The sequence below is a fragment of the Falco rusticolus genome, chromosome 3, assembly GCF_015220075.1.
Source record: "Falco rusticolus isolate bFalRus1 chromosome 3, bFalRus1.pri, whole genome shotgun sequence".
Classification (NCBI taxonomy): Eukaryota; Metazoa; Chordata; class Aves; order Falconiformes; family Falconidae; genus Falco; species Falco rusticolus.
In genome coordinates this window covers 16,957,066-16,965,602 of record NC_051189.1, presented here as the reverse complement: position 1 = coordinate 16,965,602, position 8,537 = coordinate 16,957,066, and positions in this window count along the sequence as shown.

Below are 8,537 nucleotides of genomic sequence, written 5' to 3'. Positions count from 1 at the left end.
TAACCCCAACTTTCTCAGCCTGTCTTCATAGGAGAGGTGCTCCAGCCCCCTGATCATCTTTGCAGCCCTCCTGTGGACTTGTTCCAACACGTCCATGGCCTTCTTATGTTGGGGACCCCACAGCTGGATGCAATACTGCAGGTGGGATCTCACGAGAGCGGAGCAGAGGGGCAGAATCACCTCCCTTGACCTGCTGGCCACGCTGGTTTTGCTGCAGCCCAGGCTATGGTTGGCTTTCTGGGCTGCAAGTGTGCATTGCTGGGCCATGCTGAGCTTCTCACTCACCAGCACCCGCAAGTCTTTCTCCGCAGGGCTGCTCTCAATCCCTTCTCCGCCCAACCTGTATTTGTGCTTGTGATTACCTTGATCCCCAAGCACTCCTTTCTCCTTTTGAGAGGTAGATAATTGTTGGTTACCTCTGTTGTTGTCCTGGAGAATAAGCCAACTGGCAGCTGTTGTAACTTGGACCTATTACAAGAGATTGCAGTGGGAAAGGCAGTAACTATAGCCTAAACCCCTGCTGAAGGATGGGCTCTTGTCCCAGTAGAGGTGACTACCAGCTCATTACATGCAAGAAGAGAGTCTTGTAGGCGGCCATAAATTCTGTTAAAGTGCTTCCCACAGGTTTTCATGCAGGAATATTCATCCACACTTTGACAGTGGGGCTCTAGAGCATCTAGAGAGTGACCACACTCTACCATGAGTAGAGCACCCTTGGAAACACTGCTTATCCCATGAGTCCTTGCTGCATACCATGTTTTTCTCCTCACTCTCAGTGAATGAGTCAGGGAAGGGAGGTTACCCAACTAGACTGTGAGTCCTCTTGGCCTTCCACCAGTCCCCAGTGCCTGTGTTTGTGGCTGGCTGTAGTGGGCAACTAGGATATGGACAGCAGCTCTACAAAGCCTGACCTCCTCAGTGGCTACATGGAGGATGTCCATCACCTGCCCCACATATCATTTCTGAGGGACCCAACATCTCTCTGGAGGAAGAAACAGGCCAGGAAGGAGTATCAGTGAGCCTGATTCTGCTCATCAGCCTTGACTAAGCTGAAAGAGTCTGGCGCTCTTGAAAACCAGCCTGGTCTTATATGTAGAACAAATGTGGGAGCCAGGGACCTGCCCTAAGCTAAGGGAGATAGAATCCATGGGACATGGACCTGGCATTGACAAAGACATGTGGAAGAAGCTAGAGGAGAGGTAGAGCTACAGCAGGACATTCAGCAGTCACCATTTAGAGATGGTGAGGCAGACCAAGAAGGGTGGAAATAGCCAGCAGTGTCAGCAGCAGTTTCAGCAGCTGTCCATTTATAATTGTAGCAGTGAAGCAGGCTTGAGGCATGGTTGTGGGTACCCGAATAGTCCCATCATAGAGGGACTACTTAGTGAGCTTCCTCTGAGGTACAGGTAACACCCTTCTTGTGGAGGAGCAGTAAGGTAGAAGGCAGTGCAACCTTTTGTCTAGGGGTTCCTACGTCTCTCATCCAAGACCAAGTTTGACGTAGCACAGCTGAGTGAATTTCAGTCACTTTTAGTGAGAAAATTGTTAAGATGTGAAAAAATACATGAACTAAAGCCTCACCAGACAAGAAAAATAAAAAAAAAACCAGAAGGGAAGCTGTTGAAATTGTAACAGTCAGCAGCATAAGGATTAGAGGAGAATTCTGATATGAAAGGTATAAAATTCTGGAAAACAAAACAGGACATCAGACAACAGCAACCCAGAAACACTGAGGATGTCTCTGCTCCACAAAGCAATGGAGGTCAGCCTCTTGCCACGTGACTGATGTTCTGAAAAGCAAAGAGCCACAGGGCATTTTACCTAGGGCAGTGATCATATGCTTAGCTCAGTAGCTCATTAGTTCTAGCTCTGGATTTGTTCCGTATTCTGGCCAGCAAATTTTTTCATTTTGCTCTTCAATTGTATTTATCCTGCCTGAAGAGCTTTTGCTTAGACAGTAAAAGATACCTGAACAAAGTGGCCTCTGATACCCTCATCTAGTCAGAGTGAATCACTATAAAGATTGGTATCCTCAAGGAAGTGAAATAAGAGATGAGAAGTGCCATTAAATTAAGCTTGGACTTCAGAGGAAAATATTCAGTTCTCTGATCCGAAACAGTATTTTTTCTAGGAGTACTTTTTCCAGCTTTTAAAGATTGGGAAGCAATGCCACTTCCTAATAAAAATTAGAGTAGATGCAGAAAAGACTGAAAAGAAACAGGAAAGATGGCAGGGAAAACATACAGAACTCAGTAGAAGAACTTGTCTGCACCTTGAGAAGTTGAATTTTCAGAAATTTTTATCACATGTTCTTACAGTCTGAAGAGGCAATCTTTGGGTTACAAAGCAAGCAAGTAACCAACCAAAAAACCTGCTAAATTGAATTTGCCAGCTATGTGGATTCTCTCCAAGTTTTGTAGGTCAGGCATCTTCCTGTAATGTGACTCTCCAGAGCCTGTAATCACAGGCTGTCTCCATTTTTACTGACATTTCCAACCCATAATTTTCAGTCATAAACTTTACCCATCCCTGACATTCATAGATGTCAAATTATTTATATGTAAAACACTTTTATTGGCAAACAATATTATTTGTTATGAAGTCATGTGGAATTTAATATGTGGCAATTAACCCTCTTGGGAAGCAAGTTTGTTCAGCAGCAGGAAAAGTTCATGCACAGCAAAGCAGATGTGAATTAATTCCTGTCTCGTAAGATTTTGTTGTTGTATTTGCTAAGCTCTCTCTGCTGTTCCCTCCTGGTTGTCTGGCTTGCCCTTTCTATCTCCCCTCGCGAGCTCACCTGTTCTGAAATGCTAGTGCATGGATGGATTATTGTTGATGTGCAATTTTGAACTCCACCTCACAGGAATGCACAAATATGAGCTGCTTTCCTGTTTATAGAGCTGGTGCACCTCTTGCTTCAGCATTGCTCCATACTGAACTTGAAGACTTGATCATCATCTGGGTGAATGTGCACTTCAGCTATGTAGAAACAAACTGTTCACTGAGCAAACAACGGAGGGAACTGGCCTCTGGGATCCATGACAGGTCTGCCATAAAGAGAAGGAACTGTTTGGGTTGCATGTGAAGATAGACACTACAGAGGCTGTATTTCTGTTCAATGAGACAATACAGAGGCTGCATTCCTGATCAATGCTGCGTAATTGCACAAAAGGAAAGACTTTTTTAATGCATGCCACTGCAACATTGATACACCTCTCTACCCTACCTCTGCCTTCTGATTCTTCAGTCTTTTCTTCCCTTCTCAGTATCTGTAGCCTGTCTGCAATCAGGACTGTGTATGCCTTTGTGAAAACATTTTGCTGTCTTCAGCAAGACATGACTAGGAAATGTCTACAGAACGGATCTTCAAAATCAGAGAAAAACACAAAACTCTGTCATTTCTGGTGTAAGGACTGTAACTTTTAAAATAAGTTAGCCTTTCCCTTTCCTTGCTTCCGTCTCAGTCAGCTGACTTGTGATTATGGATATCATTGACCAAACATTCACCCACTCTATATAGTAAAAAAAGAGGTAAACATATTGATAATACATTAAAAAATCACAATGTGCAATCTCAGAGAAAAATTATAGAAAAAAGCGCACAGTAATTCCAACCTTACAGGGAAAACAGAACCAAGAAGGGGGCAAGTGCTTATAGACGAAGCTGTTGGGGCTGACACAGGGCACGTGGCCACTGGCTATACCACAGCCTGTATGTTGCCTGTATTCCTCAAGCCCAAATAACTTTAAATCACAGCCTGGACTCCCCAGGCATTAAAGCTTTACCCCCTAAAGAGGTGCCCTCTTAAACATTCTGTGCTATCAGACTGCAAATATCATAATAGCTGCTGGCTTTAATTCCCTAATTATGCATTAATAAGAGACAAATTATTTTACGGTCTTCCTGCTGGGATAGAGAGGAAATATTGCCAAACATCCCTTTGAACACGGTATAAATACAGTATGTCATCAGGATTAACTTTCAAGATGTGCTGTGTAATACTTTAGTGGAATTCCAATTCATGCATTACATATATATTTGATAATGTTTCTGCTGTTGCTCAGACATTAAGCTGGTTTTTTTTGACATTTATTAAAAACATACTGAAAACGTGCAGAGTTCTTCATTGTGATCAGTTTTGAAAATATCCAACTGCACTGAACTACGTTGTTAGAAAAATTAATTAAACCACCCAACTTCTCAATACAATAATATTCCCATACAGAATCACAGAATCATTTAAGGTTGGAAAAGATCTTCAAGATCATCAAGTCCAACTGTTAACCCAGGACTGCCAAGTCCATCACTAAACCATGTCCCTAAGCACCACATCTATGCATTTTTTAAACACCTCCAGGAATGGTTATTCCACCACCTCCTTGGGCAGCCTGTTCCATTGCTTGACCACCCTTGCAGTGAAGAATTTTTTCCCAATATCCAGTCTAAACGTCCCCTGGTGCAACTTGAGGCCGTCTCCTCTTGTCCTGTCGCTTGTTCCCTGGGAGAAGAGAACGACCCCCCCCTGCCTACAGCCCCCTGTCAGGGAGCTGCAGAGAGCGACAAGGTGCCCCCTCAGCCTCCTTTTCTCCAGGCTGAACACCCCCAGCTCCCTCAGCCGCTCCCCATCAGACTTGTGCCCCAGCCCCGTCCCCAGCCCCGTTGCCCGTCTCTGGACACGCTCCAGCCCCTCCGTGTCCCCCCTGCAGTGAGGGGCCCAACACTGAACACAGGGTTCCAGGTGCCGCCTCACCAGTGCCGAGTACAGGGGGACGGTCACTGGCCTGGTCCTGCTGGTCACACTGTTTTGGATACGGGCCAGGATGCTGTTGGCCTTCTGGGCCACCTGGGCACACAGCTGGCTCATGTTCAGCCTCACCACCGCTCTTTGGGCTCGGCCATCCAGCCAGCTTTTTCCCCAGCACAGAGCACACGCGTCTGAGCCATGAGCAGCCAGTTTCTCCAGGAGAATGCTGTGGGAGACGGTGTCAAAGGCGTTACTAAGGTCCAGGCAGGCACCATCCACAGCTTTTCCCTCATCCACTAGGCAGGTCATTTTGTCGTAGGAGGAGATCAGGTTCATCCAGCAGGACCTGCCTTTCATACCTATGCTGGCTGGGCCTGATCCCCCGATTGTCTTGCATGTGCTGCATGAGTGTGCTCAGGATGCTCTGCTCCATAACCTTCCCTGGCACTGAGGTCAGGCTGACAGGCCTGTTGTTTTTCAGAAGGGAAGTAGTTCCACATGAAGGATATACATGCAGTTTCACATGGTAACAGCTTTGTATTCCTCCACACACCCACCGATACACACGCAACAATTACAGCTTTTTATGCAAGTGGCCTCTTGCTTCAAAGCTCTAACTCTTAATAATTGCAGTTTCATATAATCATCGTTCTCATTTTTTGAGGAGCCCTACCACCTTCCTCTTGTAAACATTTACCAGGCTCTGCTTCTTCTCATAATTATTGAAACATAAGGATAGATATTTTTCTTTCATATTTTTGTCCATACACCAGACTTTCTACATCCACTTACCAGTGCAGGTTGATGACCATTAATTGGATGTGCAGCGAGACCAGGCTCTACACCACGTGTAGCATGTCTGTGGACAGCAAGGGTCAGTCCATGCAGCACATGCTGGTCAATTATGTGACATATAAGCAATAGTTCTGATACTTCAGATATTGGTCCTGATGCGTGCGCTGCCAGGGTAGTTGTAACCAGAACTAGAGGCATGCCTTGCATTTTATTAGTCTGCATCTTAAGATGGCATACACATGATGACTGCTTCTGCACAACCAGCAAAGTCCTCATCAAGTGATTTATTTTTTATACCCTGGAGTTCAGCCAACCATTTCTGGTTATTCCACCATCACTCTGCTGCCCTGCTGACTGCTGGCTGTCCAAGTCCGAAAACAGCATTTCGCTAAGTGCTGCTGCTTCTGGAGAAGGGCTGAGAGAAAAGTCTGCTCAGCTCCAACCTCTTCTTGGATGCCTTTATCCTGGTTGTGAAGTTGTTATGGAATTTTAGAAATTCTTGTTTGAGCCTGTTCATATTTGCCACTGTGATATTTAAATTGTTAAAAGATGTTTCATAGTAATCATCTTGACAGTGCTTCACAAGTGAAGCAGGAAGTTTCTTAACGTAGAAACAAAATTCTTAACAAAATTCAAGAATGCACATAAATACAAACCCGAAAAAAATTGGTTATTTTGTGAAGTAGGACAATAAGGCCATAACAAAAAATCAGTAGCTCTACCAATCTTGAGAAATATCTTCTTATTTACAGTAATGTAAGCCACAAAATATAGCTCTTACAGTGAACAAAGAAATGCTAGTGTGTCAAACTCTTCACCATAGCCAGGACGTGAGAGTGAATGAGAGGCAGTGGGAAGCCACCCGCTATTGATCTCTTGGCTGCCAGTATGGAAATGTTTTGATAACATCTGAGCCTCAAACAGATGCATCTGTGAGTGTTGCATTCAGAACCAGAATTCTGCAATTCTCTAACCACTCCAAATTTAAGTATCAAGAAAAATGAGTCACGAATTACATAATCCTGAAATACATTTTACATGAGTGATTCATGAACATTGGATGATTTCTTCGGGTGGAAGAACAAGCCTGCAGTTTTGTTGGTCACCTCATAAAATCTAATTACAGCCTGTAGCCAAAGGGACACCCACACTCCTTCGTGTGACAGCTCTGTATTACTGCCCTCTCCTCTGGCTGAGGTGCAGGGGCTACGGGGTGACCTGGACAAGCAAGAAAGCTGATGTTCTGTGGTGGGTTACATTTACATATTGTCACCGAGTCTACACAAGTAACCTTACAGCTGCATAAAGAACAATCCACAGGGGATGAAGAGGGCTTTGGGCCAGTTTGCAGTAAAACGGAAGATAAAATTCTACTCTAATCTTAAAATCCTCATACTATTATCTTCATTAACATAAATCTCCTTCAGTCTGCTTTCTCAAACACCATTCTTCTGTTAGTCACTTCAGGTTGTTTTGGACCTTGACACAGTTCTGACTGTGCACTTGCATTACACTGGTATTATTTTCAGTAGCTGTTGGTTCACGTATGCCAACTGACGTTTCTTAGTCTTTAGAAGGTCTGTGTTGGTTCCAGTAACTTAAAGGCTATGGTTCTTCTTGTGTTTGGTCTCTAGCACAACTGCCCAGAAGAGTTACACATGCTTTAATTTGGTCTTACAATGCACTGAGTGATTCTGTGGAGATCAGTCCATAAAAAAGGGCATTTTTAGTAAACACAAGGAACATTAGTAAATGGAACATAGGAAATCAAGTGCAGATGTATTTAAGAGCTTCGCTGTCAGGTGGTTTAAATATAAAACTTGCTGACAGGTGTAATAACCCTCATTTAAACTGTGGAAAAGGAGCTCCTTCTTGTGAACACGTTTTTACAGGTAGATTCCTATGATTACGCATGCCTCTGCTGCACTCATTTCGTTATTGAGGGGATAATCATTATTGTTGATGAGACCTGTGTCTTCACCATATAGAAAAACCTGTGCTTGATCTTTCAGCTCACAGGATCTTTCGTTTCTGCCTGAACTGATTGACCTGATGAATGAACCAAAGCCCCTTTTCTTACTAGTTCCTGTTTTTGCCTGTATTCGAGTCTACCAAATTGTTTGCAGTCTTTTTACTGCATGAGAAACTACTAAACATTTTCTCTCCTCTTCAAAAGGCGCTATTTTACCACTGCATGGATCTTGTCTCCTTTCACTCCATTTGCATGTGACAGGTTTTGCTCATTCTTTTACTAGGTTTTTTTACTGCCTGGAGTGGGGTCCTGACATTTTCATGGCTTCACTATTTTTAAGGATTGTTATACTGCGATAGAGAGACATGTTCAATGTTGTTGTGCTGTGCAAGTACGTAGCCCAGGAAAGGTCCCTCTCACAGAGAAAAGGGAGGACCACTGGTGTGTGCCCCTGAGAAGCTCAATGTGAAAGATAAAGCTTATTTTTGTTCTGTCCAGCCACACAAATAACCCCAGGAGCAAATCTCCAAATTCCCCTTCCCGCTCACAAAGCTGGGGCACAGGGGGTCTTTCTTATCTTTCACCTTACCCCCACTTCTCCCACGGATTTTGCATTTCTGGGCCCGGTTTGCGGCTGAGGGGCTGCCAGCCAGCCCCTGCCCCTCCGCAGCCGCACCCTGACACCTTTTCTCTTAGAAAACGTTTCAAAATCTCTTCAGGCTGCAGGACGGTGCGGTCCCTCAGGACTGAGCAGCGCGGGAACCAACGCTGCCGCCCCCGCGTCCTTTGAGCTGTTCGCCCTTAGTTCCCCGTCCCCCGCTGCCGGCCAGGTGCCGAACCGAGCGCGGGAGACGGCGGTGCCCGCCGCTGCCACCCCGCCGGGTGCCGGCCGTCCCCCGCCCGCGCCTCGCCACGCGCATGCGTAGGCCCCGCTCGGCAGCCGCGCGGGAACGGGGGAGCGGCGGGGCCGGGTCCGCCGCGGCGGCAGCAGCAGCACAGCAGCGGCAGCGGCAGCACAGCAG